This window comes from Camelus ferus, chromosome 23 (assembly GCF_009834535.1).
Source record: "Camelus ferus isolate YT-003-E chromosome 23, BCGSAC_Cfer_1.0, whole genome shotgun sequence".
In the NCBI taxonomy this organism is placed as follows: Eukaryota; Metazoa; Chordata; class Mammalia; order Artiodactyla; family Camelidae; genus Camelus; species Camelus ferus.
Window position 1 is genome coordinate 30,466,584 of NC_045718.1, and position 7,349 is coordinate 30,473,932.

At 52.1% G+C, this 7,349-nt stretch overlaps 1 long non-coding RNA gene across 1 annotated transcript; it reads left to right on the forward strand.

Moving 5' to 3' along the window:
• The first annotated feature begins 198 nt into the window (after positions 1 to 198).
• On the forward strand, positions 199 to 4,992 carry LOC116659272. Its single transcript, XR_004314528.1, has 3 exons — positions 199 to 748; positions 1,222 to 1,361; positions 1,775 to 4,992. It is a non-coding gene; the product is annotated as an uncharacterized LOC116659272 (long non-coding RNA).
• The last annotated feature ends 2,357 nt before the right edge of the window (positions 4,993 to 7,349 follow it).

Here is a 7,349-nt window from a genome sequence, read left to right on the forward strand (position 1 = left end):
CCTGTTGTAACTGGCTTATGTTACAGACGTGAGATCCTCGAAGTTCATGCATGTTGAGGCATGTGCCAGAACTTCCGAGGCTGACACATATTCCATCGCATTATGTACCACGTTTTGTACACCCACTCATCTGTCCATGGACACTGGCTGTTTCCACCTTTTTGGCTGTTGTGAATAATGCTGCTGTGAACATGGGTGTCAGAAGCCTGTTTCTATTGTAGTGATTAAGGAAATCAAGGCCTCCGTGGGGAGGAGGCACTGGCACCTGGCACCCTGGCTCCTCTGGCATCTATCATGCCCTTGGTAATCCCTTTAGGCATCTGCCTCCTCCGCCTGATCGTGAGGCCCCTGAGGACAAATGCTGGGTTTTATTGTCATGTTCCACTGCTCTACTGCCTTCCTTCTGGCGCCTGAAAGCTCCCATCCTCCCAGAATCCAGGCTGAGGGGACCCCAGGCGGGCAACGTGGGCAGTGCGAGGACGTTGAAGGAGCAGCCTGGGATCTGGGTGCTCTGTGCTGGGAGGTGCCTGTAGTGGCCAGTGCTGCTCTAGGCCCCGGAGAAGACCCTCCTCTAACACCCAAGGGGTGCTGCTCTTGGAAGATGCAGTTACCCCTGGTCCTCCATCCCAGCCACCCCTGTTTCCTTCCCTGGCCTTATTTTGTCTTCTGTTCTCCCCAGGGCATCTTGGACAGGTGGGGCCAAAGTGAGGGGTATATGAAAAAGGTCAAGAAAGACCTCACTGGGAAGGTAACATTGGGGCAAGACATGAAGAAGAGAGGGAGGGAGTCTGGCAGTGTTGGAGAATGTTCTAGTAGAGAAGGTACCACGTGCAAAGGCCCTGAGGTGGAAGCCAACAGCAGGGAGCCCAGGGTGGCTGGAATTGGTGGGCAGAGGGGAGGGTGGCAGGGGATGAGGCCAGTGAAGAGGGTGAGGGGGGCCCTTGTGCACCACTGCCAAAGAAGGGAAGCCACTGGAAGGGTTTAAACAGACAAATGACATCACCTCATGTTTTAAGAAAAGAAAATCAATTGGTGGCTGTGTGGCAAGCAGTCTGCGGGCAAGGGCAAATGCAGGGGACCAGTTAGGAGGCTATTACAGTAATTCAGGCAAGTGATGGAGGCAGTGAGGGTGTGAGAAGTGGTCAGATTCTGGACATGCAGCATTTGGTGGTAAAGCTAACAGGATTTCCCAACAGGTGTGATGTTTCTCTTCTAACACAGAGTATAGATGAACAGAAGAGCCCTGGATTAGATTTCAGCCAGCCTGGCTTCCAGTTCTGGCTCTGCCTCCCGTTAGCCACGAGATGAGGATAAGCAAATCAACTCCTCAGATGCCCAGTTTCCTTATTTGTAAAAAGGAGGTGAGAATCTGCCCTTTGACTGGCAGCTTTTTCTGTGAGGATCAAAGGAGAAACTGCTTGTTGAAACCTACAGGGTGCCTTGAAAACAGAGAGCATTCATTCACTGTTGAGCTTCTACCAAATAAAAAAACCTGATGATTTGTTTTGATGACAATTGTATTTCTGCTCATCAGCGGAATCTATAACCTTGGGGTTGGGGTGCCAGAGGGACCAGCCCCCTTTTTCTGCCTCCCCACTGGTTGCTGGTGTGCTGGACTCAGACCTTTCCCTCCCTGTGACCTGCCAGAGGCACCATGGACAGCTCTGTAGTTTGTGCCCCGAGGGACTCTGGGCTGAGATGCAGTGGGAGCCATGGCTGCGTTCCTTAGGAAAAATGTTGTTTTTATTTGTACATATTTTCTTTATCTCACCAGGTGGCACAACTTCATAGCACTGGGCTAACTGGAAAAGGACGCACTCTAGAATTCTGGTGAGAAATGCGTCAGGAGCTTGTCCTGCCTTAAAGGGGACCTGTGGGTCGGACACAGGGGCTGCCTCCTCGGATGACTTGGGCTCCTCCTGGACCATGAGCCCCCCTGCACGTCCCGCTTCTCTGACTCACTCTCTGTGCCCTCTGCCCTCTTCCCACCTTCTCTACTGTCTGCTGAAATCCTGCCCACCCCCAAGGCCCATCTCCAATGCCACTTGCTTCTGTCACCCCAGTTGGCGTGTCCCCAGCACATGATCCCTCTCACTGTGGCAGGAACAGCACTAAGTAGCCTGGAGGGCTAGGCTCCCCTAGGACAGGAAGGCTGAGGCCTGGCTCTATAACCCGCCAACTGTGTGAACTTGGGCTTGTCAGCTGACCTCTATGAATCTGACTGTCCTCATCTGTAAAATGGGAATGACACCCTACCTCGAGAGAACAGACGTTCAAGGGCCCGGATGCAAGGCCCCAGAGAGGCAGCGAGACTCCCTAGAGAGGGAGGGTCGAGGTAGAGTGGCCCCAATCAACTGCTCACGGACCCACGGGCTCTAGCATGGGAAACAGCTGTGGAAAGATTCCCGCAGGCTCCTCCTCCCACAAGGTCTGCCATGGGGGCCTGGAGGGCAAGATGGAGGCAGATCTAGGCGAGAAGGGTGTGCCTGTGCCCTGCGTGATGCACCGGCCGTGATTGGGCACTGGCCACCTCTCCTCCTTCTGCCCAACCCTGCAGATTCTGCAGGGCAACCGTGTGGAATCTCCCCATCCTCTGAACTCGACAGGTGAGCCCAGTCCCCGAGGTGGCATACAGGTGGCTTTTTAATTGCATTGAGGAAGTGGACTGTGAAAAAAAAAAAGGTTGAATTAAGCTGAACTCCAGGCAAACAGAGAGGCTGAAAAGAGCAAGGTCAGGCGTGGGCCCCATTGTCTCCCTCCTTGGGATGTGGCCAGGCCCTAGCACACCCTTGCACATCCTTGCACAGCGCAGGTGCTCCTGGATTGTCCTCAAGGAGTGAACGTCTGTCAGCTGGCAATCTGCAAGACCCCCGAAGCCCCTTCTCCAGCGTCCTGAAGTAGGTGTAACCTTTACTGGGGCCCACCATGCGGTGCCCCAGGGGTGCAAAGGAGATCATTTTCTTTCTGGAAAAAACATTTTGGCTCATTAAATGTGTCTTTGAAATGCAACCTTTTAATTACAGGGTGAATACTGCCCCAGGAAGGGGCCTTTTCCCAAGTCCCCCGGGAACTCCTTGGCAGGATGCCTGGCTGTGACAGACCCAGGTGTCCTGTCCAAACAGGAGCCAGGGCCCAAAGAGGGGCCCCTCAGGGAGGAGCAAAGCCCTGGGGCAGAAACCCCCCTGATCCTCTTAGGCCCTGACTTGGGCCCTGCTCCCCAGCTCCCCAGCACCCAGAGGCCCCCAGGATTTCCCTTCAGCCCTAACCCACAGGTTGGGAACTGTGGTCTCTGCAGACATAGCCCCTCCTCGCATCGAAATATCCCCTCCACTCTGAGCGAAATGGCGCTGGCTTCCTGGAGCTTTAGGGCGCCTGTGTGCTTACATCTGCCGGCAGAATCAGCAAGAGCTTTCCCACGTGTCTCAGGCCCGGCCCCCCACAGCTATTCTCTTTGTTCTCAGAAACCAAACAGAGCCAGGCGGGCTGAAGCCGGGTGGGAGCTTCCAGGAAACATCTGTGGCAGCTGGGCAGAGGAGCCGTGACCTCAGTTCTCCCGGGAGCTCTGTGCGCCCTTCGGAGGCCAGCCTGCCCCCAGCCCCTCCTGGGGCTTTCCCGGGTGACTCCCTGTCCTGGGAGCTGCGTGTTTGTAATACTATTGCAAATTCTAATTAAGATCAAAGTGACTCTGCCGTTCACCCTGGGGGTGCCGCAGTCTGGACAGGTGGCCGGGCCTCTGCCTGTCCTCCAGGGACACCAGCCAGCGGAGGGCTTCTCACGGGGAACCATCAACATCAGAGACCCCCTTGGCGGTGCGCTTGGAAATTCATTAAAGGTGTCTAATCTTTCAGAATGATGAGACACTGGGAAGAACTATGTAGACAGATGACACTCAGACATTCCCTCAGATAAGCATGGTGGAACCGCTCCCAGTCTTGCTTTTCCAGTCTTGTTCACCTGTTGAGCCACGTGTAGCAGGCAGCAGAGAGCTGCAGGGAGGCTGTTTTCTCTGCCCCGTTATAGTCCCTCAAACCTTGGGAGCCAATGAGGGTCACCCTGCCTGTGACCTCAGGGTGCCTTCGATGTGACTTCAATGTCTTCTTGTGGCTCCATCAGGATGTCCCATTTCAGTACACTGCAGTATTTCTATCCTTAGTTGGCATAGCCTTACTGAAACTTTGTGGTCTCTTCTTAAGCAATTTTCCAGTTAAAAAAAGTTTTCCTGGCTAGCTTGTAAGCAGTACTTTCTAGCATTTGTGTTCGCACTGATCCAGGTGGCAATTCTTGCCCATCTGTGAGACCGCCTGAAGGTTTTCAAGATCAAGCAGGTCCAGAGGCTTAAACAGGCAGGTTGGCTCACCCACGGAAATACCTTGAGACCCGGGGTGGGGAGGGACCGAGCACCCACGCCTTCTCCATCTCCTTTCACCTCTGACCCATACGCTTCTCACTGAAGTCCAACCAGAGGGAGGGCTGTTAGTTTTTAGAGAAAAATCAAACTTTTTTTTTAAGAAAATCAAATTGCATTCCTGTAAACACTCTTCTGACTGTCCCATTCTGATGACAGGATTACATTTTGGGTACTCTTTCCAAAGGTTTGTGGTTTTACCAGCTGCTAGGACCTGGGTGCTTCTCAGGAGGACAAAGGCTGGCTCCCTCTGAGGTGCCAACAGTAAAGGTTCCACTTCATTGCCAACTTTCACACATCAGCCTCCTCTAAGATACGCTTCCGGGTTTTCACGTTGCAACATAAACCCAACCATGGAGGTTGTGACTTCTCTGCGTTTCTTCTTTCGTGAACCACCAGGCAGTGCTGCAAGCCCTGCCCGCTTCCTGCTCACGTGTCGGGTCAGCAGCCACCTTTCAATCCAGGAAGTGAAGTCAAAAGCAAACCCCGAACAATAACCAGGCCACTCCCTGAGGTGGTCCCTTCAGCCTGGTCACCAACTCAGAACTGGCTTATTTTCAGAACAAACATCAATCATTTATGTAACAAATCCCAGGCAGTCTCACAAACTCCAGGCTTTAGGAATAAAATCTGGATTAACTCTGTACTTAACACATGAAGATGCTGATCTGTTATCTCTTGTATTTTTCCCCCCCTTGGTGATGTAGCTGAGGTTTCCGGGGGGGGGGGCTGTAAGTGAAAGAGCTTCTGATAGAGGCAGATACTGAGAGATGGAGCTGGGGTTTTGTGACATCAAAGAGCCCTGGAGGGGGCTGTTTTTTTGTTCTTACAGAGAGCACAGCCGAAAAAGACAGCTGGGCCAAACAGCAAGCAACTGATTGTGTGTATTCAGTGCACGGTGCTCAGCCCTGGTTGCTAGCACAGGCGACGTATGACAAAACCAAGCTCTCACAGAGCCTACAGTTCGAGCCAACACCCACATCGAGCCACCACCCCCACTGGGTATGTAATTACCAGTTCTGAGGAGTGGAACAGACACTTCCCACCAGAGACATCTTGAGTCCTGTCCCAACTCTTTGGGAACCAGTTAGGATTTCAGCTGCTCTTGTCTGGCTTCTTGTAGCCCCTCATAAGTCACCAGGGGCTCTGAGTTCAATGCCCTTGGTCTCTTCCCACCACTTACTCCCTGTGACAACCTGGCAAGTTAGTCAGCCTTTTTTTTTGGTTTCTTCGTCTGCAAAATGGGTATATTGTTCCTACCTCATAGGACTGTTGGAAGGAATAATAGAGCTATTTGCATATAAGATGCTGGCACCTAGTGGAGTTTTTTGGGGGGGCTAATTAGGTTTATTTATTTATTATTATTATTTATTTAACAGAGATACTGAGGATCGAACCCAGAACCTCATGCATACTAAGCATGTGCTCTACCACTGAGCTGTACCCTCCCCTCACAGTGGAGTTTTGATAAATGTCAGGTAGATAAATGTCCAGGATATTGGCTGGCCTGCCACATTACTGGATGCAGGACAGAGGGCTGGTGCAAGCATTGGCCTAACTCTTCACATTTCCTTATTTATCTCTCTCCTTTAGCATATCCTTTTAAATAGTCATGCCAGGATATACAACCCCTACTCCCACTGCTGAACACTTCTGTGGGGTGGCAGCCAGCAATCTGTCACTTCCTTCTGCAGGTGAAGGGACAGCGTCACTGGGCAGTGACCTGGGCAGACCCTGAGAGTCACGAAACTCTCTGAGCCAGTATGTCCACGACATCACAGCAACCATGTCACCCCTCCAGGGTGGTACATTTGCTTCCTCTGTTCTTCTCATTCTTTTTCATCCATTTTTGTTCCCCCATGGTTTATTTTTTCTGTCCATCCAACAGATCTTCATGGGCCTCGGACACAAGGACCACTAAGATGATGAGACAGTGCCTGTCTTCAGTTTGAGTGAGAGGCCAGCACATGCATCACACTGACTGATGTGTGGTGATACCAGTTCTGAGAGGGGATGGGCAGCCCAGGTCTCTGTTAGCCAAGACGTGCCTTCTGCTGGCTGCCCCTGGCCTCATCGACACCTCACGGCCCTCCAAGGGCTCCAGCCGGTCCAGGCAGGGCACTCTCTGCTGTGCTCCCGAAATCATCTTGATGGACGGCTGTTTCCTCCTCCCTGGGACAAAGATGTGCTTCCAGGCCCTGCCATGCTGGGCTGATTCTCCTGAGAGTCAAGCCCTTTTTGTTCTTCCTGTTTAGCAACTTGAAACAGAAAACAAAGGGGGTTAGATACTGCTTTGTTCTCTCTGAACCCCTTTAGGCGCATAACTGAGACATTTCCAGACCCTTTGCTTTTGGTTTCACCTGTTCACCTAGATAAAGTTCTAGAAGGGGTTCCTGAGCTGAACAGTCCCCACTGGCGCCAAGAACCACACAGACAATCCAGACTTCTGCCTTGAAGGTGTGACCCTGCCAGGCCATCCACAGCTAGCTACTTTTTAAACATCCTCTCCACCATCCTCTTGTTCGTGGATTGTAAATCGCTCTCTTCTTGGAAGAAATATAAAGAGAACTGCCGTCCCACAGCTGGCTGAGGCAGAGCCAGTAGAGGGAGCTCAGGGATGCCTTTCATATTAAGTAAGTGTACTCAGGATTTCTAACATTTGGCCCACGGGCAACGGGAGCAAACATTTAAAAATCATCCCAGTCTTATCAACAGGGAGTGAAACTCGTCATAAAACACTCCTGGGCCTGTGGCCAGACAAAGCAAGTTCATATCAACTTGGCTACTGGAGGCAGTATGATTTTCAGGAGCCCCAAGTCGGCCTGCTGAATCTGGCACATGCCCTGTCCCAGGTCCTCCCCTCTCTGCCTGAGACAAGTGCTTTCCTCCTGTAGCCTTAGGTCAGTCCTCAGTGGCCACGGACCTGTGGGTAAGATCTTCAGGG